Source organism: Desmodus rotundus, chromosome 11, assembly GCF_022682495.2.
Source record: "Desmodus rotundus isolate HL8 chromosome 11, HLdesRot8A.1, whole genome shotgun sequence".
In the NCBI taxonomy this organism is placed as follows: Eukaryota; Metazoa; Chordata; class Mammalia; order Chiroptera; family Phyllostomidae; genus Desmodus; species Desmodus rotundus.
The window spans coordinates 9,290,339-9,317,326 of NC_071397.1; the positions used below are offsets into that span (position 1 = coordinate 9,290,339).

Consider the following 26,988-nt stretch of genomic DNA (forward strand, 5'->3'; position numbering starts at 1 on the left):
ACTTCTGTGTAGTGATTTAGTGATTTCTTAAAACAGGGTGCTGATTGAAGCACGCGCATCGAACCACCCCCCCAGGCACTAAACCCTGTGATCCCCAGCCATTACACAGTCCAAAACTGTCTGAATACGAACCGCCAAGCTGAAGGAAAACAAAATTACAAGTTGGCTTCACCGAACAACTTTCTGGCACACTGTTGGTGACCGTGGCCCAGGCCAAGCTGAAACTCACCTTGAAGACAAACAGCAGGGAGCCTGCTGGCCTGGCCTGGCCTAAGCTGAGTCCTACACGGGAGGGCAGCCACAGCTCAGACACAGCCCCCCACAGCTTACAACTTGAGCTTTTCCAAGGCAGCCACGCCAAGTGATGTGGTGGGAAATGGGAAAGGGGCTGTGGGAACTGAAAATCAGAGGGAAGGAATGAGGAGGAACCCCATCTCAGAGAGGCAGGCCACATCTGAGAGATGTGGACTCAGGGAAGCCACCACAGGCCCCTGGAATCTGGTGCGCCGGCTCACCTGGGCAAAGCCAGAACTGCTGTGGAGGGGCAAGGACTTCCAAAGGCTGAAGCCAATAACAGTAATAATAATAACAGCAGCCAACCTTTACAGGTACTGTGCTAAGTCCTTTCCATACACTAACTCAGTTCATCTTCATCACAAGACTAGTACCACACCCTGCCTACTGAGGAGGCAACTGAGGCCCACTCAAAGTCATGCTTACGTAAGGAATACAGATTTCAAGTGGGCAGCCTGGGTCCCCAACACACACTCTAGCCACCTCCTCTGAAAACAAAGGGGAAAAATCCTAGGGTATTTCTGCTGGTTCCTCTGCACCTCTGGGGCTGGAGGCCACCCAGCAACAAGCATCCTGAGGGCTGAGGAGACTGGGGTGCCGGCGACTCAGACAGAGCCCGGCAGGGTCCGAGGGCTGCTCCCACACTGTGCTGAGAGCCGATGGCCTGCAATGCCACCCTGCTGGTGCCGATGACTCGCTCCTCTTAGAGTCTCAGGTTAAAAACCTCTACCTGTCTGTACCTGGCGTATCCACGGGGAGAGTGAAAGCAGTGAGGAGGGTCAAGCGGCAGGGCCAGGTCTCGGCTCCCAGCGAAGCCCACGGGTCATCTGAAAACTCAGAGAACATGGGACCGACCGACTTTTCAACAGCGCGCTGGGTATATTTTCAGTGTCGTTCTTCAACCTCCACACCCTTGCAGGGCAGGTTTGTCTCAATGTTACGATGAGTCCTAACGTCGAGGAGTCCTAACGTCCACTACGGAGGGCCTGGACTTCTGGAAACTGAAGGAAAGAGCGGGCCCGTTGTGCTCTACCTGCAGGTTAACAGCGGATCCCCATCCTTCGTGTGAGGGTGCTTCATGGCCTGACACTGCGGCATTTCAGGCGGCCACTCTCTGCTGTGGGGCTGCCCGGGCAGCCCAGAGGGTGGAAGGAGGCGCAGGGTGTTGAGCGGCATCTGGCCTCTACCCACTCGACGCCAGTGGTCCTCTCCACCCTCTCCACCCCGAGTGTGACAACCACTAAAAGGGTCTGCAGACACACTGCCGCAGGCCGGGCGAGATGAGGGGCCAATCTCGGTTGAGAAGCACTGCTGTATGGTGGGGTAACCTTCGGTGGAAAGGTGTCCAAGGGGTGGAAAAAACCCATATTGTGCATAACGCTGAGAATGTAACTGACACAGTACTTCAAAATAACGATCCTACTTTGCCTGACGTCTCAGACATCACGTATTTCAAATTTTCCAGTGTAGCTGCCACGCCTCCTTCCCGAGAATCTGTCTAAGAATCTGCCTAAGTGCAAACACTCAGCAAGCACCCCGGGTGTCCACGCTCCACGCCTGCCCCCAGCCTTGGCTTCCCCAGTCTCATTCACGTCCCCCCCCCCCCAAACCAATCCACCCTCACACGCTCAACACACCAGTGGGCACTCGCTCTGAGTGCTGCCATCTCTGGACGAACATGCAGGGGAGAGACCAGAAGCCAGCAGGCCCGGGGGCTCCACAGCCTCGGAGGCAGCAACGGCCACCCATGAAAATGGACCCACTTTCATGAACAGCACTGTCCACACGCCACACTCTCCAAGGCCTCGGGACGCAGTCCACCTTGGCCCATGGGTGCGAGCGACGGCAAACCCAGAAATGGGCCAAAGAGACACCAATGGAAACAACTGTGAAAGACCAACAACCTGACAGAAACATGGGACAGAATACACATCGAAAGGAAAGTTAACACACGTGGATCTTGTGGAAAAAACGCCGAACCACACTCATGACAGAAATGCAAATGAACACTACCGAGATACCACTTTCGTCTATCGGACTGGCAAAGCCTGAAACGTCGGGTCGCTCGGTGTCGGCGAAGCCGTCCCAGTCACTGAGGGTGTCGGCGTGAGTCACTGCAACCCCCTTAAAGGATCACAGCTGTATATGTGCTTTTGCCAGCAATTCCCCTTCTAAGAATTTATTCTGCAGACACACTCCCACATGTGCCAAATGGTATGTGTACAGTGACACTCGCTGCAGTGTGACTTGCGATGACAGAAAACTGGAGCCGGCCTCGACATCCACTGTGAAGGCGTCGCTTTAATACGCCGTGGTTCATCCATAAAGTGAAACGCGACGCGGCTGTGGAAAGCGGCGCGGGCGTTCTCCACGTCACGGTGTGGAGGCACTTCCCCCGCACTCCGTTGGGTAGCACACGGGAGGCACAGCGCAACGTGAACAGTGTGCTGAAATGCTATGGGTTCACCTATGCATTGAGATGCACGCATTTCCCGTGAAAAAGGTAACCAAAAAGCTGATAACTGGTTACCCCTAGAGAGGGGAGCTGGGAGACCAGGGGCAGGAAGGGGAGGAAGAGTTACTATACACCACTTTGGACTCTGTTAACTTCCAACTTTTATACCACACGCACACGGTAACTATTCAGCCCATCAGTAGGAAAAGACTGTAACCAGTCTAGCTCTACAACTTTCTGCATGCGTGCATGGACCAGGCACGACAGGTCACTTTGCATTATACGTTCTCTGTTCCTCTAAGTAGCCATGACTCTCAGTTCAAACGCCCCAGGTTTTGAGGGGGGGGTTGATTCAAAAGTAGGACGTAGGAGGATCGCCACATCCGGAACACACAAGAAACTCACCAAGCTTTCCCTCCTCAGTTAAGTTTTGAAAGCATTCATCCACAAAACTGCCTTCCTTATCTGAAAAATGTACAATCACTAACCCTGGACCACTGCCGCCCGAAGTTCCAAATGCAGGCAAGCGGGATCCCCTAAAGGTGCACAGCAGATCAGCTGCTAGGGACCCGGGCACCCACACTGTTAGAGCCTCAAAGCACAGTCAGCTGGGGCTGTGCCTGACAAAGCGACCCGGACACCCGTTCCCATCAGGAGTGGCCGGCGAACACCGAGAACCCTCCCTGCAGCTCTGCCCGCGGTGATGTTTTAATGGCATGTAACTCACAGGTGCCACCGCCATCCCCTTTAAACCGACCCCACTCCCACTCCACTTCATCACAAAGTAACCCTTATATATATTTTAAGCCGTAAATCAGCGTTTGTCAAGTTCTAAATTGGGCTACAGCAATATTTATTCATCAAAGGATAAATCATCCACGCGAAGTCCTAAAACTGCCTAATAATTTAATACGCTATTCCTCTTACCTGAAACTTGTCAAAAAGTGGCCTGAAAGAGGCATGTGTTTTATAGTTGACTGGCAGTAAGTCTACAGTTTGTTAAACAGTTCATGTTTTGAACTCTCAGGGAGGGGGGGCACCATGGACATGTCCTCAGCGGCGGAACCCATCATCCTACTCACTAACCTGTTCGAGGGCAGCGAAGAGCAGATTCCCCAAAGAGGACCAACGACTCATCCAAACAGCCTTAAGACGGCTGGTTTAAATAGAAAAGCAAGAAAAATGAAAATTACAGCCTTCTGTATGGGTGGGGGCAAAACACACTAAGTTAGAGGATTTGCGTTGTGGACCGGTCCGTGGAGCAGCAAGAGGGGGTGGGCTAAGACTCTGAGCTGCAAAATCACGACGGCTGGGCCAGGATGCCCATTCCAGGGGCCTTCTCAGATCTCTGGAGCAGTAAGCTTTCCGGACCTGGAGGCCCCACTTCAGCAGAGGTAGGTACTTCCCACAGCCGGGTGGGAATGACGGCACTCCACCTGGGGGGCAATGGACAGCAACCGTGCACTGAGACCAAGGTTTCCCAGCCAGGGCACTACGGACGCTTTGGGCTGGTGATTCTTTGTTGTGGGGGTTGTCCTGTGCAGTGGAAGATATTTAGCAACACCCTAGGCCTCTACCTGTCCGTTGCCAGTAACACGGCCCCAAACAGTGGTGACAACCAGCCCTGTCTCCAGACACTGCCAATGTCCCCTGGGGGCAAATCACCCCAGTTGAGACCCAGTGTCCTGGATGAACCTGATCTAACCGGACGAAGGTGGGCAGTCGGACATAAATCCACTCCAACAAACATAATTTTCCTTTATGGTACTTTTTCTCTGAATTTCAAAATACAAATCTAAGGAAATGCAAAAATCAGAACATCAGTATTTTAGTTCGCACCCCGTTAACCTTCTCTCACCAGCAAGGTCCAAACCCGCCTACAGGCCGAGGGCACCTAACCAGGTTCTGCCGTCCTTCTCCCTTCCTCTCTGCACCCCCCTTCCACAGGTCCCCCGCCCACCAGTCTTCACCTTTTACTTCTAACTTACCCTCTATTTCCTCCACGTTTTTCCACAACCTTGTGGTTTACTCTGGCACAAGAATGTGTCTCGGGCTGGCATTCACTGTGGTTAATGACAAGGTGGGTTTCGAAGCCACAAACACTATTAATTTTAAAACTTTTCAAATTCACTCTCCCTATTCATGGGCAAGAGCAGGAGGCAATCCCTCCCCAGAGCTGAACACTGAACTCCTCACAGAACTTAAATAATCAAACAAAGATAGAGAACCACTTTTTAGTTTTTTTTTTTTAAAAAAAAGGCCCCGTTCATATGTCCATATTCCAGGCCACATTTCCCACAAGAATTTTGTCATCAACAGACCAAGACGGCACACCGAACCTTGCACACTTCCACCAGGGAGCTGCCTTGCTCCCAGGGCTCTAAACACAGCTGGAAGATATCGGAACCTGGGCCAAACTCAGAAAAACGTTCACCATCTCGTCTTTGATTCCATTGTGGAGTTTTTTGAAAAGCTTTTTATGAAGGTCATACTGGAACAGGATGGAAAATATTAAAATGAAACTGGACCATAAGTTTAGAATGGTTTTTCACACTCATCCATCACTTAGATGGTGCCCAACCCCCGAGGGCGGAAGAATGGGAGCCATGGGAGCTGTGCCAGCCGATGTGGCCTCGGGCTTGGGGCTGGGTGGCCTCACGTCAGGGCTGTACTGTGGCCACTGACCACATTCAAGTGGTACGCGTCCCAATCACGCAAAGCCAGCTTTCTGCAAGTGGGAGCCATGAAAAGCTGAAAACCAGACTGCCGAGAGACTTGCCTGCAAGCTCTGTCTGTCGTCCGCTTGAAAAATGCCTGCTGTCACCGCCGTCAACCCTGGATAGCTTGGTGGCATTGCCAGAGTAAGAGATGCCTACTCTTGGGCTCTTCAGAAGGTGGGACTCCACCTAGCAAGGCGTTTAGAACCCCCCAAATTACTCCACAAATGCCTAATTTCCCTTGGAGGCCAACCTGCTCGGGTTTATTTAAAACTGTGTCAGTCTCATGCCCTATCCATCCTGTTCACTGTGTACAAGTTTGCTAAATTGGCTGACCATCCAGCTTACTATGCCCTCCGTCCCTGTAGCCCGACAAGATTAAAGAAGCAAACAAAACAGACATGAACCACAAGAAGGTAGGAAGGTGTCCAAGTCACGCGTGCCAGTCTCGTAAGAGAAAAGACTTGAACTCAAATGCTCAGAGCAGGCCTTACGTACAGTCTGATCGTGGCAAAGCCAAAATGCCACAGACATAAAATAGAACTGGGAAGACAGTGTCTCTAAAAACAAAACAAAACTAGTTTTTCTTTGAAATCATCTGCCTGGTGCATTTCCAATGGAATACGGTCAACTCAGATCTGCAAGGCTGCGGCGGGCGGCAAGGTGCACCTGTGTCTCGGCGACGAGGCTGCCTGCACATCAGCAAAGCTAGTGGAGTCAAGGCTGGGACGTCCCCTGGTCCAGCGAGCTTCCCCCAGAGAGACGTTCTATTGCTAGGCCACAGACCACACCCCAAACCCAGCCATCTCAGAAACGAGTGCCAGTGAACACAGAAGGGACTCAAGTTGTGGCACAAGTGCACTAAGGGACAAGACACCTGCACCATCATTCCGGGTCACTGAGCTTACGGTGGCAGGCCTCTGCGGCCCACCCGGTCAATGGAGTTCCCTTAGTATTAAATAAGATCACACCTGTGACCCAGCACCCAGCCTTTGGACTCCAGGAATGTCCCCAGTAAGTGCCGGCTTAGCTTACCATTCCTGTTTCCGTCATGTCATTACTACTATCATCCCGCCATCACAGATGGAGCACCTGTCACCTCCTCCCTTCCAACTTCATCAGCCTGGTAGGAGGATAAATTGTGCAAATGCAGAGGAAGCTTCTACAAACACACAGCCCTTATCACCAGCACCATTACTGTTGGCTCAACCCCGACTCAGCCCCAGGTAGCTAACTCAACCTGAGCTAACCGGGCCCCAATATCCAAACAGGGACCTGTGATCAGTCGCTTCAACCCTCAGGGCCATATTTGTTCTTCAAATGAAGAGCTATTTGTCTAACCTAACAATCCCTCTCTCCTTCTGGCTAGCCAGTGACCCCCCCACTCCCACCCCATGTGAAGTATGTCCCTGAAGGTGTGAGGTGCGCCTGTGCTGTCCCTGGGGGGAGGCATCTTAGAGAGTGACAGTCTTGGCAAGGCGTTGCTGGGGGGCGGGGGGGGGCTTGCTAAAGTCCTCATAAGCTGGCCCTCACAATGCCAGAAACTAACGACTGAATCTGCCCTCTGTCCTTTGTAAGTCACTGGTAGGAAATGAGAAACAAAGGCAGAGGCAGAAAAAGTGTGGGGGCAGAATTCCACTTTCCCCACCCCTCGGTACAAGAGCTAAATGGAGTCCTTCAAAGCAAGGCCTAAAAGAGGAGCAATTTAAATAACTTTCCCCAGCTCTTAGCACAGAAAAGTGGAGTGAAAGGCTCAAACGCCCCGAGAACACTCGCTGACATGAATTTGCATACCTTGGCCAAGCACAGGGGGGAGGAGGGCGGTTTGCATCTTCCCTAAACTTGTTACAGCCACCGAGCTCGCTCTCTCCACAGGCCTCTTAAGGGGCTGAACCTTTTAAAACAAACACGAACTTTTACCTCAACAATTTAAGAGAACTATATGATTTTAAAAAGAAAAAAAAAGGTCAACAGCGTTCTGAGTACACATCGCGAGCTTTGTTCTGCTCATTTCCCCACTTCCTGTTGCTTCCTCACCTCATCACTTTTTAGTTCTGAAGCCCAGGCGTCTGCTCTGGTATCACTGTAAGGTTTCAGTGGGAGGCCGTGGGGGACCAGGATGACCTCCGCAGCGTTCCGAGACACGAAATCACAACCGCCCGACCACCAGGAAAGTACACCCAAAATTCTACCCCTCCAGTCGACTGTGGGTGTGCTAGGAAAACGTTTGTGGGCGAGCTTTTCTTTGTGGGGAACGTCCTGTGTGGGCAATGGCCACCTAACCACTAGCGAATACCAGGTGGCTTAGAACTGGGAACCAGGCCGGAAAATACTCAGCACCCACAGACCAAGAAATTCCCAGAAGGAGACACACCTTCCAGCCCTGAAATCCCTCGCCAAACGCTGCCCTCCAGGGGGCAACGGCCACTTGGAAAAGAAACTGAAAGACGAAAATGCTTTGTGGGTGGGACCCTGTCTAATCCCCAGCTTAGAATAAAGGTCAGAGCAAAGAGACACACCAGAGGCCACTTGGCCAGTCCCCACCCCCACCCCCGTTACAGCGAGGAAGTAACCCACATCAAATGAACACAGCGTGGATGCTCAGTCCACGGGCTCCGCCGCACTGGATGCTGGCTGCTCATGATGCGTGAGGGTGTGGAGGGTGACCCTGAAATACTTTTCGTCTGTTACACACGAGAAGGCCCCAACTTCCAGAAGTACATTTGTGGGGACGAGGGGTAGAGTAGCTTGTCCTCATAACCCACTCTGGTCCCTGAATACCGTAAGTTAGGAGCTGCACTTCAGCGGATCCCTAAACTGGCTTACTGCACCCATCTGCCACTATTCCCCAGCTGGGGATTAAAAAATAAAACCTGGGAGACAGTGGTGCTGCACCAGGCACAGGACTGGGCGTGGAAAACTGGGCTCCACCCTCGGTGAACACAGGATCGCCTCTGGGACATCCTGCTCTCAGGGTCTGCCTCTGTCCCCATGTAGCAGGAAAACTTTGACCTCTAAGGAGATGCTACACCCTGGGGTTCTCTGATTCTAAACCTGCATAACTGTTCCGAACCCCCTCCACCACCACCACCACAGAGCTCCTTCTCTCTCCCCACCTTCCCTGCTCCGCCCTTCCTCCTACCCCACCTGCCCAGCACATCTGGGCCTTCAGCACACACAGCAGCACACCGGAGGGTCCCACGTGCACCAACCCGATTTAAGCTTTCCGGGAGTTCTCACTGTGTCATCCCCACGGGTAACTTTGTTCCCAATCATCCAGCCAATAGAGATGTGGCGAGGGGCTACTGCGCGCAGGGCGCTCAGCCAGGGCTGGACTCCACGGGGCCAAACCCTGGCCCTGCCCGTCAGTCTCCACCTCCTTCCCAACTGATTTTTTCCACGGGCCCTGGCAACACCCGGCATGGCAGTGTACGTGTATACGTTTTCATCTGTCGTCTGCCTTGCTCCTTATGAGAAATGCCCCACGAGGGCAGGGACTGGTTTCGTTCATGCCGGGCAGCCAGAGCAGCACTCAGCGCACACGGCCGGAGTCAGATGCCGAGTGAAGGGACGAGGGGACGAGTCTTCCTCCACTATCACCAAGTTACTTCACGTCGCTTAAGTTTCACGTTTTCCTCATTTCTAAAACAAGGGTAATATTAATGTACTCTTTATGTGACGGGAGTGAGGATTAAACAAGAAAATTACTGTAACAGCGTTTAGAATGTACCTGGCACACAGCTAACAATCAATAAATGTTGGCTATTACTTGTTAACCATGATTATTACAGTCACTGATGGGAATGCAGGGAAATAAAGCCTCTTTATTGTACCCTGGGCAGTTTTTAGGCTAAATAACTAAGATTCTGTGTATGAAATACCCATCTATAAAGGATCATTAAGAGAGGGCTGGGCCATGGGCCTGAGTAGATGCTATGGATCCCTCAGAGCTTAAGTCTTAGTGAAAAATGTTCTCATGTCATGAGCTCATTTGTGTAAATGCTGCTTTACGGGTCTCTATCATAGCCAACATCCAAGCAATTTAAAGTCTTAAAATATCTAATTCCTGCCCTCAAGAGCTTACGAGTTCCGCTGGGGAAAATGAGACATTAATACAGGCATACCTCACTTTATTGTGCTTTGCTTTATGGCACTTCACAGACGTTGCATTTTTTATAATCTGAGGGCAAGACCCTCCACCAGCAAAAGGTCCTGACTCACTTTGTTGTGACACTCACTTTGTTGCAGCGGCCTGGAACCGAACCCACAGTATCTCTGAGGTATGTCTGTGTGTGAAAGGAGAACTAGAAACTCAAATTCGAACACTGTATATCAAATGTCCAATAAGTACACTGGAGACCTGGGCTGGGAAGTGCTGGTAAATGCTTAACAACCAGCTCTCAAAAAAAAAAGTCTTGATTTCAGCGTATGTCACTTTCCAGGGTGTAAATACTCTCTAGGGCCAAGCTCAAGGTAGCAACGTGAGGGCCAGTGGACAAGGAGCTGGGAGGAGACGTGCACGACCAGCTCCCATGAGGAACCCAGCTGGTGTGAGCCAGCTGCAGCGCACCTCTAGGTCCCGTTCCTCGAGGTCAAGGGCCATGGGTGCTAACAACTAACATCTTCACGGTATTTCGGGTAACAAAGCACACCAGAGGCCGTGATTGTACTTCACCCTCGCCATCTGGTCAGAAAGATATTGCCCTTATTTTCCATATAAGGAAAGAGTGTCAAAAAGCACAAAGTTTTTTCAGGGCCATTCTGCTAGTGAATGACACTGTCAGGGCTCAAACCAGAGTCTTCTGGGGCAGCCATGAATTCTGCGCTGCCCCTGATAACTAGGACTTCCTGAAGGACAGGTGGTTGAAGGGTGGAGAATGAGGAGGAAATGAATGCAGAGGAGGCCCAGTGCTCACCCGGATGGGAAATACACTAACAGCCCAAAGACCCAGGGAGTGTGAAAGGCACAGGCAAACTTGAAATTAACGCAACCAAATTTGAAACTAATGAAACCATTTGGTTCAGCATGCCTCACCAGGGAAGTGCTTTCCTAAAACAGCGATACAACTATTCAACCTGCATTCCCAAATTCGCTGCAGCACAGGGTGAAGGAGCAAAAGAAACAGCAAGCAATGTAAGTGATGAAAAATAGGGGGCTGGCTAAATGAGTTCGGGAATATCCGCATTAACAGAATGCTGTGCCACCCCCCGAAGTCATGTAAAGAACAGCTTACAACTAGGACATTTTAGCAGAATATTGTTTTGAAAGCATGTTACATAATAATATGTGCAGTATGATTCCAGTTTTATAAAAGTTAACAAGCAGGCAAATGCATCCTATGTATATATGCATTTTAAAAAGACTTCAAAATCCTCACATCGGTTTCTTCCAGAAGGGTGGGATTATGGATGACTGTTATCTTCTTCTCTATGACTTTCTGTAGGCTTCAAATTTTCTCTAACATGTTGCTCTCTCTTACAATCAGAAAAACAATAAATGGACCATATTTTTTAAACGGGGATTTTCAAAGGCTGCAAAGACAAACTGCAAAGGATCAGTGAGGTAAACCCCCAGGGAGACATTCTTCTGGGGCGAAAGTCCAGGTGCTCAGGCCCTTGATACTTTCTTTCCTCAGACCCCCCAAGGAGTCAAGCCGGGTTCCCCACAGACTCCACCCCCTCACACACAGACAGGAGCACAAGCCTCCATGCCACCCCCTTGCCCCTCCTCCCCATTTGCAACTTGGTGGGGGGCAAGGCATGGAAGGCACAGTGGGGGGTGGACAACCAGTAATCACCCACCAGTACCCTCCATGCCCCACACAGCGTGCCGAGAACTTCACACACGTGAATCCCGACATACAGCAATTCTAGACCGTAGGTATTCCTACCAACATTTTACAGAGGAGGAAGGTGAAGTTCACAAACGATATCCAGGGTCACACAGCCCACGAGCACCCAGAAATGGAAATGAAACCCAAGTCTAACCAGAATTGGTCTATAGATGTTTAAGTGGCTTGCCCAGCAACTGTACTTAGTCAGGAAATGCAAAATATCCCAGTTCAACCTACATTAGTTTACAGTGAGGCTGAAAAGTGGAACGCACCACCAGTCCTGACTGGAGACTGTATAGGTATTTAATAATTTAAAAAAGAAAGAAAAGGGTGGGGGGACCTCAGCTCCACGCTCATCCCTCATTCAGTGAAGTAAAAATAAAAATCGAAACTTCCCCCAACACACTGTGCTTTAATGAAAGCACCAAACCAATCTTCACTACCACCCACCCCAGCCCACTCCGTTTAAATTTAGGCAACCACCAGCCAAACCGTACCACTGCATTATCTGATATGAAGTCATGAAGTCCTCACCGGTTCCGAGGAAAACGGGGCGGGGCAGGTGGGGCAGTCTCCACCGTGCCTCGGAAGACCCCTTTGCAAAGAGCTGGTTCTGTGGGCTGGCTCTCTGCCTGGAGTTGTGTGACCTTGTGGCTTCCCCTCTCTGGGTCTCAGCCACCACTTCACAAATCGGGGGTGGGCTGACAAAAGGGATCTGAAAAGCCTATCCCAATGTAGAGCTTACGATTCCTAGGACCTGTCCCTGCAGAGGGCAGCCCGCCAGGCAAAGCCTGAACTTCCCATCCCACCTCCCACAGCCAGAGAATAAATGACCAGCGACCTAAGACATGGGTGACTGGGGCTGAATGAGTTGGCCGGACCTGAAGCTGGAGCTCTTCGGCACCAGCTTTGGAGTAGTAGGTCAGGTAAATGTTTGGAGAAAGACGGCTGAGCTACAAGGAAGGCTTTGGTACGGAGGGCTCTGCGGCTGGTCACCCTCTGGTCCTACCCAGGTAACGCCAGCAGGGATGCCAGCAGGGATTCGGTCCTCTGGGTCTCAACAAATTCAAGAGTCCCTGATCCCTTCTCCTCATACCTGACTTTTGTTTCTTCATTCCTCACCTGAGGATATGTTTATTGATTTCAGAGAAAGGAACGGGTGAGGGGAGAGAGAAAGAAACATTGATTGGTTGATTTCCTCCCGGACACGCTCTGACCAGGGATCGAGCCCGCAACTTATGTATGGGCCCTGACTGGGGATCGAACCTGTGACCTAGGTATGTGCCCTGATGGGGAAACCAACCCGCAACCTTTTGGTATAAGGGACAATCCTCCAGCTAAGTGAGCCACCGGCCAGGGCCACACCCAACTTTTTAAATGAGATCTGGCCAGAGCGAGGGGAGTGACTGACTAATGAAACACTCTGTCTAGGGTTTCTGGATGACTCTGTGGCTTTGGGGGTGCACAGGCTAGGGACTCTTGTTCCAACAACCTAGTGCATGGATTTCTGTCCAAGGTTGTTCCCAGAGTTTCATTAAATGTGTCTTGAGCCCTTAGTGCAGGTCTGTACCCACTCCCTCAGAGGTATGGTGCACCCTGGAAAAGGGGAATCGAATTAATTTTCACAACTCAAGGAGTACTGCCTTAGCAGAGCGTAACTCTCGGCTCCCTTTTGGAGGCACCAGTAAACAGCCCTGTGCTCTCTGAGACCCGCGGGTTGAGAGCACTGACTAACCCAGCCGGGACCCCAACCTCTGCAACCAATGGGCGAGCAGTCCAGAGCCCTGTCCCACACACGCTCAACTCCAGTCCTCCTCAGGCACTGCCCCCTTCACTCGGGAACCTTCCAAGCAGGTGGCCCCGGTTCCTAAGGACTCCATCAGAAACCCAGAAGGCCAGAAAGAAAGACTTAGAGAAAGACGGGGGCAACCAATGGCCTCAGTGCTCTGAAGCCCTGATGTGGGACTTTTCTGTCCTGCTTCAGGATCTGGGAGGTAAGCCCCCTGGACCTCTCCCCACCCCCTGACTTTCACTGCAACGAGGGACCCGAGCCTGAGCCCTCAACCCTCCTCCCTCGACCAGTTGTCAAAGCCCAGAATGCCTGACCATCCAAAAGCAGGACTTTCAAGGTGCATAGAAGTGAGGTATACCTGTTACATACACTACTCCACACGGTGCTGAATGTATCCAGCCACCTCCACAAGAGGAAGAAGTGATAGAGAATAATAAATATTTTTGACTATAGTAATAAATTTCAGAATCAGATCTGGAGTCAAATCTAGGCCTTTCCACTCAACCTCTCTGAGCTTCCTGGTCTATGAAATGGGTATTGTAGGAGAGAGTATACATAACTTGGAACTTATTAACACACGAAGAGTTGTTTTCCTCGGCAGGCTGCAATGAAAGAGGGAGAGTTAGAGTCCCCCAAGAACTAGAAAGGCTCAAATTCCAGAAACAGAGTAAAAGCAACAGGGTCAGGTCCTGACCATACCTCCCACCCCTGAATACAAGCGTCCGGCAGCAGAAGGCGTGGCCCTCATCACAAACCCCCCGGCCACCTTGCAGACAACGAACACTGCAGAAATATCCTCTAGGCACCTGGCTTTCCAACTTGTATTAGCAGCAGAATCCCAGATCCCAATATAGAGAATGAAGATAAAAGGCAAGCTGCTCTTGGAGAAGCAGGTTCTAGGATTAACTGATCTGCAGCCCAGGAAAAGTCTTGCAAACCAACATTGTAGTGTAATGGAGAAAGAAGGGAAGGGAGGAGAGGAAGGAGGCAGAGGGAGGCAACGGAGAAGGGACCAGAAATTAGCTGTGAGACACAACTGGGACGGGCAGTGGGGATGGCACCTCGCTGTGACAAAACCAACAAGCCTTGGGCCCCTTCCTCAGGCAGCACTTGCTACACAAACCCCTGCAGCAACAACCCCCCACAGAGGGGCCAAAATGACAGGCAGAGGCACCACTGAGATATGCTCCAGAGTTACAGTATTATTTCCTTACGGCCTGCTATTTACTGAGATCCAAACATCCACCCTTCTTCCAGAGAGAGAATCACCCACCTGGCACACCCCTCATGGCCCAAGACATCGCTCCGGAAAACGGGTCTAAAGTTCCCAGCGCCCAGTCTACTTACTGCCTCTGCCCCAGGAGCTGCCACCTCCTACCCAGCCACACTGGTCCTCATGCCGCTCACTTTGGTTTCCCTTTCTAAATTTCATGGGACAGCATCCGTTTGTCCAATAAAGCGTCACCACACCAAACAGAAGGATATCGGAGCCGATTTTGCCAGCTCAAAAGCTTGTCTCCATGAGGGATGCATTAACAATCCATGCAAGCACAGAATGTGACTCGCTAGTCTGGACAGGTCACGGGTCCGAAAATACCTGCTCCTCAAAAAATAACACATATGGCAATCACCCCAGATACACCGGTCAAATAGCACACGCCAAGGCGGCCACAAAGCACGAGCACAAGGGGAATATTCCTTCCACTAACAACAGACAGCCTGGATGAAGTGAGCTAAGACATTTTCACAAGCATCCCCACCAGTCAGAAGCCACTCTGCTTTGCAACCCGAATTCTACTCTTTGGGAATGACTGTTGAGCATCAGCGACTTCTCAGGAGAAGGTGATGAGAAGTCAGTATGGGAAGATCTGGGGCCCTGGAGTGTGAGTTCTGAGTTCAGTCCCCGCTCCAGCACTTGCTGGCTGAGTGTTCTCGAGTGGACGATACGCCAATTTGATAAACGTACGTAACACTCAATAAATACCAGCCCACTACTAATGCCAACTTCCACCTCCAGCCATAACCCCCAAAGGAAAGCAGGTCCAAGCATCCTGCAAAACCATGATGGGGCAAGTACCACGAGATCACCTCAGTCCGTGGTACTCAGGAAGCAAGTACCGTGGCATGCCCTCGGTCCTCATTCCCCCGAGTGCCTTTTAGACTCGGCCCAGCACCAGAGTTCCGTTCATCCTTCAAAACACAGCTCCAGCGCGTCTCTCAACAAAAACTCACCCCCTTTTCACTGTCCCATTTTGCCGGTCTGCTTATTATAATACTGACTTTGTTCTGTTTCATATTAGAGCTGCGTTCTGGTTCTGTCCCCCACCTCCACAGAAGAAGATTCTTCAAAAGCGGGGCTGTGTCTCTGTCACCCGCACACCCTCAGGGCCTGGCACACGGCCTCGTGGGAGCAGGTCAGCACCTATTTCAGATGGATGGACGCCTGCGGGAGAAATGCACTGGAGACTGTCCTGACGTCACACAAAATGCATCACTGTAACAATGCTTCCGGGAGAGCTCAGGTGAAGTGAGCCAATGAAACCACAGGAGGGAAAGGCCAAGGCTACAGACCAACGGGGAGAAGGTCCCACGGGCAACAGCAGCACCCCAGGGAGAAGCAGAAACCCTGGCCTGGAACTTCGGCAGCACACACCTGACTCCAGTCCTATTCCGGTGCGGACTCTGGTCAATCCCCACCCGCTCTGTGGGCCTCGGTCTGTCCGTGACCGCGTCTACCTGCTACCCCATTAGATACACAGAGAGCCACGACCAGATGGCAGGAAGGAAGGTGCCCTGGAGGAAAAGTGCTGTGTCTTTCCCCAGGGTTTAGTGTTATTTCTAAATGGTTTTGGTTTTTGTAGTGTGTTGTTTGTGACTCTTCTGAAAGAAAAGTCCAGAGGAAGAGAGATGAAACAGATTGTACAGAATTTTTAAAAAATAAAACAAAAATCAAGAGGAAGTGGGTCCCTCTCACAGGTTTCTCATTAAACCAATAGTCAAATTTTAGTAATCAGTCTGTGTTATGGTTTCCATTACAGATGAGAGCATGTTAAACCGGTGACGATCAAAGAGAAACAGAGGCCGCACTGCAACCAGGTTCCACCCGCAGAGGTCCCTGGACAGTGAGGTCCTATGGTTCCCAACTCCCACCCGGGGCCCTGGGTCTCCTCCAGTACCTGCTTGCGTGAAAAGAGGCGCTGCTGAGAGGAAGCTGACTCTCAAGTGCCAACACTTAGCCAGAAAAGGACCCACCCTCCTGAGGGGCCACAGCGCTGGGGTGCCTGGCAAATGCAATCCTGATGTTGTTTTATATGAAGAACATGGGGACGAGACGCTTCTTTAAAACACGCTACACCTTCCTACTTAGTCACACTGACCTCTTTTCCCTCAGACTGTCAAGTAAAAAAATGACAGCAGCCAACACAACAGCCGTCTGGTGTGAATGAGTCAAAATTATACCTTTTTTTTTTTTTTTTGTCAGATTGGCCAAAAATGTATGTATTTTTTTGTTGTGCTGCAGAATTTTAGTAATTAGTTTATGTGTGCCGTGAGATGAAAAAGGTTGAAAATCGCTGCTGTAGATGCTGCCGGGCCCAACGCTGATTTGAAGGAACAGAAATGTACGAAGGGGCCAGAGGTGCGGGAAGCAGGAAGGAGAGCGGAGCGGGAGCGGCAGGGCTCTGGGGACAGAGGCAGGCTTCTCTGAGTCCCATCCCTCATGAGGTCAGATCCTAGGTTGTGTGGCAGTGAGTAGGGACGATCACTTTCGGTGACGACTGTTCACATTCCTTCTGTTCTCCAAGCAGGTTCCGTAGGACCTGGGGTGGGCCGGAATGCCAACATTCTAGTATTCTAGGAGTCCGCGTGAAGCTACAAAAGGAAAACTATCTTTGGGGCCAGAACCGCGTTAGAATTCTGATTATTACACGCAAGGGGCCGCTCAACTGCTTTTGCCCACCAGACACGAGTGGGCTTTCTTCCCCCTGTTGGATCAGTCATCGTAAAACAGAAGTCATAGGAACCACATCTGCTGCACAAGGAAAATATCCCTGGTCCCAGTGACGGACTGTCCCTGACACCCCAGCCAGCCACACCCTCAGGCCACACCATTTCTACCCTGGGGAAACCAAGCAAAGGGGTCTCCAGGACTCAATGTGGTACAACTGAAATAACAGCTACACAGCCCAGCACACAAATATATATGAAGAAGAAAGAATAACACATTATAACTCCCCCTTCCTGTGGGGGTGGGGAGCAGCAATTTCACCCTGTCTGAATTTTTTATCATTATGAGGGGCTTGCTCTTGATCCTTCATTCATCCACTCCCTCTCTCAACACTGGCTGGCCAAAGGAGCGCCCTGGGGGTTCCACCCAGGGCCCCCCCACCCAAGCTGTACCCTCTCGAGGGTGCTCAACACCAGGGCAGAACAGCAGCAATGCCACTGTGAGATGGCACACTCAAGAAGCCAGGGCGCTCTGCTCCAGGTAAGTAACTTCCACCTCCAAAGGCTGGCTTGCAGAGGGGGTGCCTAGGGATGGGAGAAGGGAGGACGGCCCCTTAACCCCACCATCCTTCACCGGTGGTAACATCCAACTACAGCAACCGTTGTTCTGAACGACCCCAAAGTTCCCACTGCAAATAGCCTCTCACCACTGCCCGCAGAAACCTTGGCTGTGTCCCAGAGAGCCCCAAATTTCAGAATCCCAAACAGATGTCCTTGACAGCCTCTTGTTTCCAGGGGACGCATAAAAATCTCTGGGAGACCCAGGGCCTGCCTGGGGCCTTGGGATCACCTCTGCCGACTGGCCAGAGCACCATGGGAGGGTGCAGGCCTCATGGCCGACCTCTGAACACAGCACAGGAGCACGGTCCTGCCAGGCATGAGAGAGGCCCAAGCGGAGGGGACGGGGCCAGGAGGATGGGAAAGGGGGAGATGCACATAGGCCAACAGCAAATCCAAGGTGGAGAGGCAGACACCAGTCAACTGAACACAGAGGCCAACTTAATTTCCATAAACGACCAGGGTGTTGACCACTAATTACCTACAAGGAACAACTTAACTCCCTCTTCTCACCAAAGGTCTCCCTCCACCATCCCGGCCCTCTAAACAAGAGGTGCAGAGCACTTACCCTAATTACAGCCACCACTGTTTGAGCCTTACTATGGGCCATCCTGTACCGGATGCCTTAAATATCTCATCAAACTCTCCAAACCATCCGATTAAGGTGTCATCAGACCCATTTTACGGATGAAAAACTGGGGCTGAGAGGTTACATAATTTGCCCAAGTCCCCATGGCACACATAAGCACAAAAACATTTTATCCACCCAATCGAATTTTAAATTCCACGATAGCCCAGGCTCTGCCACACAGCCCGCCTGTAGGGATCCTGATTCTCAGAATGGTGCCAGACACGTACGGGGCACGGGGCTGGGGCTGGGGCAGGATGGGGGCCCTCCAGCCACTCACGGTTCCCACAGCCTGCCCAACCCAGCTCCCGCTGCAGGAGGGAGCACACCGGGCCTGCCAGTCTTCTCACCAAACGGTTCACTTCTTCATCATGGAGTTCATCCTCAAAGACTGAAAAGCCCCAAGCCCTGCCTGCCATTGGACACCCAAAGGAATTTCACAGGTTCATCTCTTGACAGGAAAAGAAAACCATCCCCTGCAGGCAGAGAAGACGAAGAAGTTTCTACTTCAAAACCAAAAAAGGTCTCGGGCTTTGAAGCGTTGCTCTCGGTGGCAATCATCAAGAAACAAGAATAGGCCCCTTAAACATTTTTTTAAATATTCCGGGAAAAAAAAAAAAAAAAAAACAGACACAAGCATAAACCTCTAGTGTAGAAATAAGCAAACACAAATTTGCACAGACATTTCCCTGACTTCAGAATCTGCCTGCCACTGTTCTACAGATCAGAACAAAACTCCTGGAGGAAACACGAGCAGGAGGAAGCCTAAGGCCGTGGGCTCTCACCCAAGGCCTCCCTACGGCTGGAACCGCAAGGATGTGTGTGTCTTTTAGACACCCGTGGCTGGGTTGCCAGATTGCAGAAGGCCGTTCTCTCCCGACGGGCGTGTGTCTGCCGGGCATCTGAAAGCTTTACAGTAAATGGTGACTCATCTACTGCAGCCACCATAGGCACCGCGAATGTAGTCGGCCCGAGTTTGTTCCATCCACATGAAAGAGAAACACCGGGTGCAGGGCTGTGAGCCTGACTCAAACTGCGACCCCTGTTCACCGCCACTCGTCAGTGCTCGGCTGAAACTCAAACTGTAATTACCCAGCCTCTTGAGGGCAGGAAGAAGGGGGGTTTCTAAGGAAGGGTCACATCCATAAACACAGACATGTCACTTCCCATCAAGTGAAGTCTCCTCATGCAACCACTTATTCAACAAATAGTCACAGGCAGCCACCAGGTGCCCAATGCACCGTGGCTAACACGCAAAGACGGCCAAGTCCCCTACCCGACGTCCCGGGTCCTGCACTGGCTGCTCGACACACTGTTTCTCATTTAAGTGATCAGGTTCCCACTTAACAGCTCATCTAACAGATGGGGAAACTGAGGCTGAGGTTGGAGCAGGGCCATGTGGTTAGCTAGGTGGAGAGCTAGGACTCAAATCCTCTTCCATGGTGCTCCGGGGCTGGGCTCTCGGACCCCATGTTACCCTGCAGTTAGGAGAAACGGGCAAGGTCTGGTCGCATCTGGATGGGCCCAAGCCCACGGAGCTCAAGCCCAGTGGGGACAGGCGCAGTAGAGAGAGTGCTGGCGAGCTCACGGAGGGAACGGCTCATAAGATGGACAATGAACCTCAGCTGGGGTACATTCTGAGCCTCTTCCTAAAGGAGGCCACGATGTGGGGAGGCGGGAATAAGGCTAAAAATGCAGACAGAAGTGAAGCCTATCTAATACTGAGGTTGAGTAGCATCCCCCCAAAATCCATGACCACCAGGAACCTCAGAATAGGATCTTATTAAGAAATAGGGTCTTGCCCTGGCCAGGTGGCTCAGTCGGTTGGAACATCGTCATGTATTCCTAAAGGGTTTCGGGTTCAATTCCCAGTCAGGGCACGCAGGGGGGCAACTGATCGATGTCTACGTCTCTCTCTGTATCAAATCAATAAACATATCCTCAGGTGAGGATTAAAAAATTTTCCTTAAAGAAATAGGGTCTTTGCAAATGGATTAAAAAAAGCTGTGGTTCGTATATACCATGAAATACTACTTGGCCATAAAAAGGATGAAACCTTATCATTTTTGACAGCATGGTTGGACCCACATGATATTTTGCTAAGTGAAATAAAGGACAATATGAACAAACAAAATAGAAACAGACTCACAGATACAGAGAACAGACTGATGGCTGGTTGCCAGAGAAGAGGGGGCTTGGGGGCCTGGGTGAAAAAGGCCAAGGGGTGGGGAAGTCCAGATTGGCAGTTACGAAACAGGAGCACAGCGTGGGGAATGGAGTCCGTGACACTGTGGTGACTGCGTGCGGTGCCGGGCGGGCACTGGAACTGTCAGAGGAACCCTCTGTAATGTACCTGATTATCCAACCCTGATGCCGTACACCCGGAATGAAGGTAAAACAATATTCAATGTAAAAAAACAAGTATACTTTCCCTTAAATGAAAAAAAGAAAAGAAATGGGATCTTTGCAGATATAATTAGTTAAGATAAGGCCATACTTCTCCTAAGCCCACCCAAACCCAATGACTTACAAGGAGAGAAAACAGAGACACAGACGCACACGGGGGAAAGGCCATGGGACACCAGAGGCCTACTGGAGTGATGAGTCCACAAGCCAAGGAGCTCCAGGGATGGCTGGATGGCCGGCAGCTGCCAAACGCCAGGAGAGAGGCCTGGAACAGACTCTCCCTCAGAGCCTCTGGAGGGAACCAACTCTGCCAACACCTTGCATTTGAACTTCTAGCCTCCAGAACTGTGAGAAAACACGTTTCTGTTGTTTTAAGTCCGCCAGCCCCGCGGGACTTTGTTATGCAACCTGGGAGGCTAATACAAGGCCTGCTCTGGGCAGACCTTATACATTGGGTTAAGGCATTTGGACCCCACCCTGCAGCCTGGGAGGCAGATTTTTCGGCCACAGAGTGAGGTGCGTTCAGGGTGAGGTGTTTTACAAAAATTACTCCGGAGCTTATGCCCTTCAAACATGTGGCCTCCTGTCCCATACCTCTAGTGGCCTCCAGGACCCCCCCACCCATCTGCTTCTGCCCACCACGCTGCCTGCTGGCCTCATCCACACCTGTAGCTTTAAGCACCAGTATCTGTTTGCAGACGGCCTCCAACTTCAGCCAAGACTTTCTTCTGACCAGACAGCTCCACTTGCCGTTCTCACAGATTTCTGAAACTCAACATATCCCCAGGTGAGCTCAGCTCCACACCTTCCCCCTCTACCTTGTTTCTGTTGGGTTCCTTCCCACCTCTGTTGGTGGTAGTGCAAACACCCAGGCATCGCCCCAAAACTGGGGCTGCCCCAGTGAAGACCTTGTGCACACCTCCACACCCAGGGAGCCGCCTGCCTCCTTTCCTGCCCATTCCACGCCCACTTTCCCCCCTGCCTCCTTTCCCACTGGATTTCTCTGGGGCTGGGTCATGGGTCACAGGTCAAAGGTCTTTGTTTCTCTAGGAGAGCTCCCCCCTCTTCTCTACTCCCACCCCAACCCAGCCGCCCTGAACACCACAGCCAAGCACAGCGGCTCAGAAAACCTGGCCCCACTGCACCCAGCCTGAAGGCCTGTGGCTGATTCACAGGCCTTTACTCAGTCAGAAGCCCCACCCTACCTCATTTCCCTATCCTCCCTGCCCCGCAAGATCCTCCCTCGGGCCTCTGGATCCTACCCTCTAACTGTTCTGTGGGCAGATTCCCCCTTCCTGTCCAAGCTAAGCAACCGCAGAATCAAAGGCTCGGAGAAGTCAGTCCGGCACTTAGGACTGCCTGCTTTCTCTTACTAGGAACGCTCACACTGTGTTTCCTTTGTATTCTTCAAAAGTGGAGCTGAGTTCACATGCGCTGGGCTCAGAGAACTCCTCCTGCCTGCAGGCACAGACAGGAGGGTCACTAAAGCACTTAGTTGGGTCAGGCCAATATACCCATTCCCCAGGCTACAGGTCTCTTTCTCAGGCTCCGGAGGAGTGCCTGAGGCTGTGGCCCCCACTCACAGCTGTGCTCTTGAGCTTCACAAAGACCCTACCCGTTAGTTAAGCGCTGTTGTCTCTGCCACTTCTCAGACAGCGCAGTGAGGCTTCCAGGGGTTAAGGACCTTGACTCAAGGTCTTACAGTTTCGAAAGAAAAAGGCAGCAATAAAGGACCACCCCAGATGTCCCAGTTGGGCTGACGAGGGAGGGGCAGGGGATCAGGCTCACCAGGCCCCACGACACCCGGCCCTGCGCACAGCCCTGTGTTTGCTCAGGGTCCAGACAGGGTGTGGAGCTGCCGTGGGACTCTCTAAGCCTCAATGTGCATATCTATCTGGAAAACAAAAATAATTAACCTCGCCTCAAAGAATTATTGGGAGGACTTAAATGAGATAACATATGTAAAACGACAGAACCAGCCCTGGCTGGCGTGGCTCAGTGGATTGAGTGCCAGCCTGAGAAACCGAAAGTTTGCTGGTTCAATTCCCAGTCAGGGCACATGCCTGGACTGCGGGCCAGGTCCCAGTTGGGGGACGTGCAAGAGGCAACCAATCAACATCACACATCAATGTTTCTCTGCCTCCCTTTCTCCCTCCCTTCCCTTCTTCCTACAAATAAATAAATAGAATCTTTAAAAATTACAGAAGAAGACGCCTGACATATAGGTGCTTACTAAAGGTTGCCTTAAACTGCAGGGGAGACTTACTAAGTGCCCAACACTTTCCGTGCACAACTCTGAAGGAGTTAGTCCTCTCACACCCGTAGGAGGTGAGTTCCACAGCGGGGGAAGCTGAAGCTCAGAAGGTTGATCAACGTGCTCTTGGTCACGGAGGCTGAGGGTTGTACAGCTGGGGCTGACCCGCAGGTGACCGGCTCCCGACCCCATATCCGAATCACTGCCTCTGGGAAATCAGTCAGACCCCCTGTCGACCTTCATCTTCCTTCTTCTCCACCTCAAAGTATTTCCTGCCCTTTCCCCATCCTCTACTCTCACCCGTGTCCACAACTCGTCCCCTTGAGAGGGTGTGTGGTACAGAAGGAGGAGCACCGGAGAGGAAACCAGAGGTCTGTCCGGGCCCGAGTCAGCCCAGGACGGAGCTCAGATCCCTTCAATCATCCCTGCAAAGCTTAGTGCCTTCACCTCACAGGTTGCTAGAAGGTTCCCATGAGGTAACAGATATGGACGTGTTCAGTACACCCTAAGGGGCTGCGCAAACCCACCTGAGGCCTTCTGGAAACTTCCCCCTCAAATACCACCTCTTTCTCAGGCATCCTCACACTCCACCTCTTCACTAGTCACTCTCCTCCTGCCCAGAATGGCCCCAATTCCCCTCATCCTAAAAACACCATCGCTGACCTTGCTGCCTCCTCGTGATTTACCTCTGTAGGGATTTGGGTAATCGCTCCCTCTGGGCTGTGCCAGCTCCCCCCAGTCAGGGACATAATCCAGATGGCCCCGCATTGCCTACAGGACCCAGCCTTGTGCCTTCTTTGCCAGGCATTCAGGGAACACCTTGAAAAGCAGTAACTGAAAGCAGAGAACATTTAAGCACAACATCTTAAGTCATTCTCCCAACGAGCTAGGGAAACTGTGAATTTCCTCACAATGAGGAAACTGGGACTCAGGTTATGAAGTTCAAGGTCACCCAGCTGCTCAGTAGAGAAGCTAGACCTTATTAGTGGAGCCCCAAAGCGTCCCAAGCACACCAGAGAAGTAGCTAGCCTCCTTCTCTGGCTGCCTTGTCCACAAGCAAGTTTTCATAAAAAGTTCAACAGCGTGACATATCTGAATCCGGTCACCAAATGGTCTCTTTAAGTCTCTGCCTTTCCCTCTTGGGCCACATGTCCTGTTCCGGAAGGAAGGGGCCAATATCTCTGTTTCATGATTCCTGGGGGTTGCCGTGCCTTCTCGGGACTATTTCCAACAGCTCCGTAGCCTGCTTATTGGAAGGTACGTTTGTCTGCCTCCCCTTCTCTGCTGCCCCACTCAAAGTGGACCTGCCACCGAACTAGAATTCTGCAGAGACGGGAAAACAATAAGGGAGAGCAGGAAAGGGCCCCCGGCACCCTGCCAAGCAGGTAATGAAAAGAATAATTGCTCAGAAGCCAAGAACTCCCGGGACCTAATTTGTGGGTGTCACCATTCTCTCCTTCTTGGGTGGAGACAAGGGAGATGGGAAAGATATGTGACTTGCCCCAAACCACAGGGCAACGCAGTGACTCAAATCCAGCCCCTGTGGATGCCTTGCCCAGGGCTGTCTCTCCACCACAACACGCTGCCCACGTTTCCTCTTTTTACTGCCAGAATTTCCCCCTTCCTTTCTTCTCTTCAAAACCTGCATTACATATTAACAACTTGACAGGGGGGAAATAACCCGAACAAAAACACATCCCATAATCTCCTACTAACCCCTCTCACCCCCAAGAAACTTAATTTAAAAAAAACACATCAGATAAGCTCTGCACTTTTCCAGATTCCTACAGGCATGTGTGGGGAGACTTGTACCTGCTCGCCATCAGCCCAGTGAGGCCACCTGCGCTCCTTCTGCTCTGCTTAACTGCCCTCCGTGCATCCGTACGTGGGTACCATTGCCACGGGGCTTCCCTGACCGTTCCCTAACTGCCTGCGTTTGGATTATTTCTCATTTTCCCCCTCTTTGGACAAACAGGTTTTCTGCCCCTGCAGGGTCATTCCTGCGGGACTCCCAGAAGCAAGAACGCGGGTCAGAATGTATGAATTCCACCACTGCTGCCGCCGCCCCATGTCACCAGCTCTCCAGAAACACAGCTCCGCTTCTCAGTGACCCTAAGTGGCACCTGTTCCCCGTCCCACGGCCTCACGGTGGGCTTTCTGCGCCATCAGTCTGCGCCGCCAGCAGCACAGGCCAGCGAAGCACCCCTCAGAGCTGCTCTAACATCTTCTTGTGGAGGGACCTGAATGCTCGTGGCACCTGTCGGTTTATTATCTGGGCTTCGTGTGAAAAAAAATGATCTCTTCCCATGACGTGTTATTTTTACCAATGGTCTGAATATTTATTTGCCTTCAAGTTCTTCATCAGTTCTGACATGTTGTTATCCATCAATTTATCACAAATGGTTCCCTCCTCTACCACCTTCGCCTTTAGCACAATTATTATTATTATTATCTAAAACCCACTTTACTGATTCACACCCAGCTGCGAACATGTCGCTGAGAGAGGCCCACCCCCAGGCCACACAGTCCAGGAGGAAAGCACCAAGTACACGGTATTACGGAATTTTTATTGTACAGATTTTAGTCCCTCATAATTGAACACATACCATGTCATCAGGGATCATTCTGACAGGTTCTTCACAAACACATTTGCTCTCTGCAGCAAAGATAAATATTCCATCTGCTTTCTCTGCGTTTTAAAACTAAGTGTTTAATACATCTAGAATTTACAACATAGAATGAGACATAAATCTAAGTTCATTTTCTCCATGTTCTTACCTAGTTTTTCCAAAGAGGCGTTTACGTTAAAAGCATTTCTTTCACGACAGTTTGCCTTCCCCACTCCGCCACATACGAATGTCTGCCGTTTATTTAATGTACTTTACTGCCCCAGTCGCCCAAGTCTCCATGTTGTGCTAATACTGCACAGTTTTAGCAATTACTGCTCACCTGCCTAGCCTGCTTAGAGGAGCGTGCTGCCGAAAGATTTTCAAAGCGTATTTCAGTAGGCTTGCCACCAATGTTTCCTGATTATGATTATCATTTTTCATGTTTCATAAAATAGTTCCTTGGAATTTTAACTGCCAGGGCGTGAAATCTAGGCAGAAGCCTCAAGAGGCTGATCCCCAAAGCTCTAACTTCTGATGAGAAGAGGACATGGAGGATTTTCTTCGAATAGAAATTGTGTCATCTGCAAACCGTGGTATTTTCATCTCTTCCTTCCCTATACCAATCTGTCTAGTTTCTTTTTGTTCCTATATTGTTATGGCAAGCGTCTGCTGGACTCTGTTAAATAAGAGTCGCGATAAGGGACATTTTGTTTTAGTTCCTGTTTTGGGGGGCATGCTGCTAGTATTCTGCGGTCAGTATCTGCAGCCCCCGGGGAAGGCTGGGGATACGATTACACAGAAGCAGGCTTTTTAAATCCCCCCCAAACAACCTACTTTTAGCTTTATGGTGCTTTATAAGACATGTTTAACTATTTCCATCATTCTTCTACACTGACTGAGGCCAACTTCCTTCCTTCATCAAATATTTGTTGAGCATTAATTTATATTCCAGGCACTGTGCTGAATACTGACTGTTCTATTTTTGATGGTTTATTTCTACTCAGATCAGTCTCTTTGTATTGAACCAGGCATATATTCCTGAAAGGAGCCCTGCTTTGTAATTTTCCAAGACTCATTTTTCATGAGCCTAAGTGACTATAAAATTTATCTGGAAAAATTAATAGACAAGAATATTGTGCTAACAACCTCCAAGAATCAGTTCCAACGTCCCCTCCACCAAGAAGCCTTCCCAACCCTCACTTTCCCGAAGCAGAGTTCTCAGCTCCGTCCTCTGGGCTCCCACAGTCCTCCCTCCCTCCATCGCCACATTTATCTCAGGGACTGAACCCCAATCGATGCCCACGCGTCTACCCCCCAGCCCTGGACTCCATCACTGCCCTGCGGACAGAAGCATGGTGGACCACCAGTGCTGGGCACCATGACTAGTGGATGGAGTTGCTCATTAAATATTTACCGAGGTAGTTAGGTTGTTCATC

The 26,988-nt window shown here is 50.9% G+C and overlaps 1 protein-coding gene across 18 annotated transcripts in view; it reads right to left on the reverse strand.

Annotated features, from left to right (window-relative positions):
• TRERF1 (transcriptional regulating factor 1) overlaps positions 1–26,988 on the reverse strand; it is a 198,929-nt gene that overhangs the window by 131,002 nt on the left and 40,939 nt on the right. For 2 of the 18 annotated variants that reach the window (XM_053913902.1, XM_053913901.1), the window contains exon 3: positions 7,261–7,360. The exons of the other annotated variants lie outside the window; for them this stretch is intronic. The gene's annotated coding sequence lies outside the window, so the exon portion shown is untranslated. The remainder of the gene's footprint in view (positions 1–7,260; positions 7,361–26,988) is intronic. 18 annotated transcript variants of the gene reach the window in all.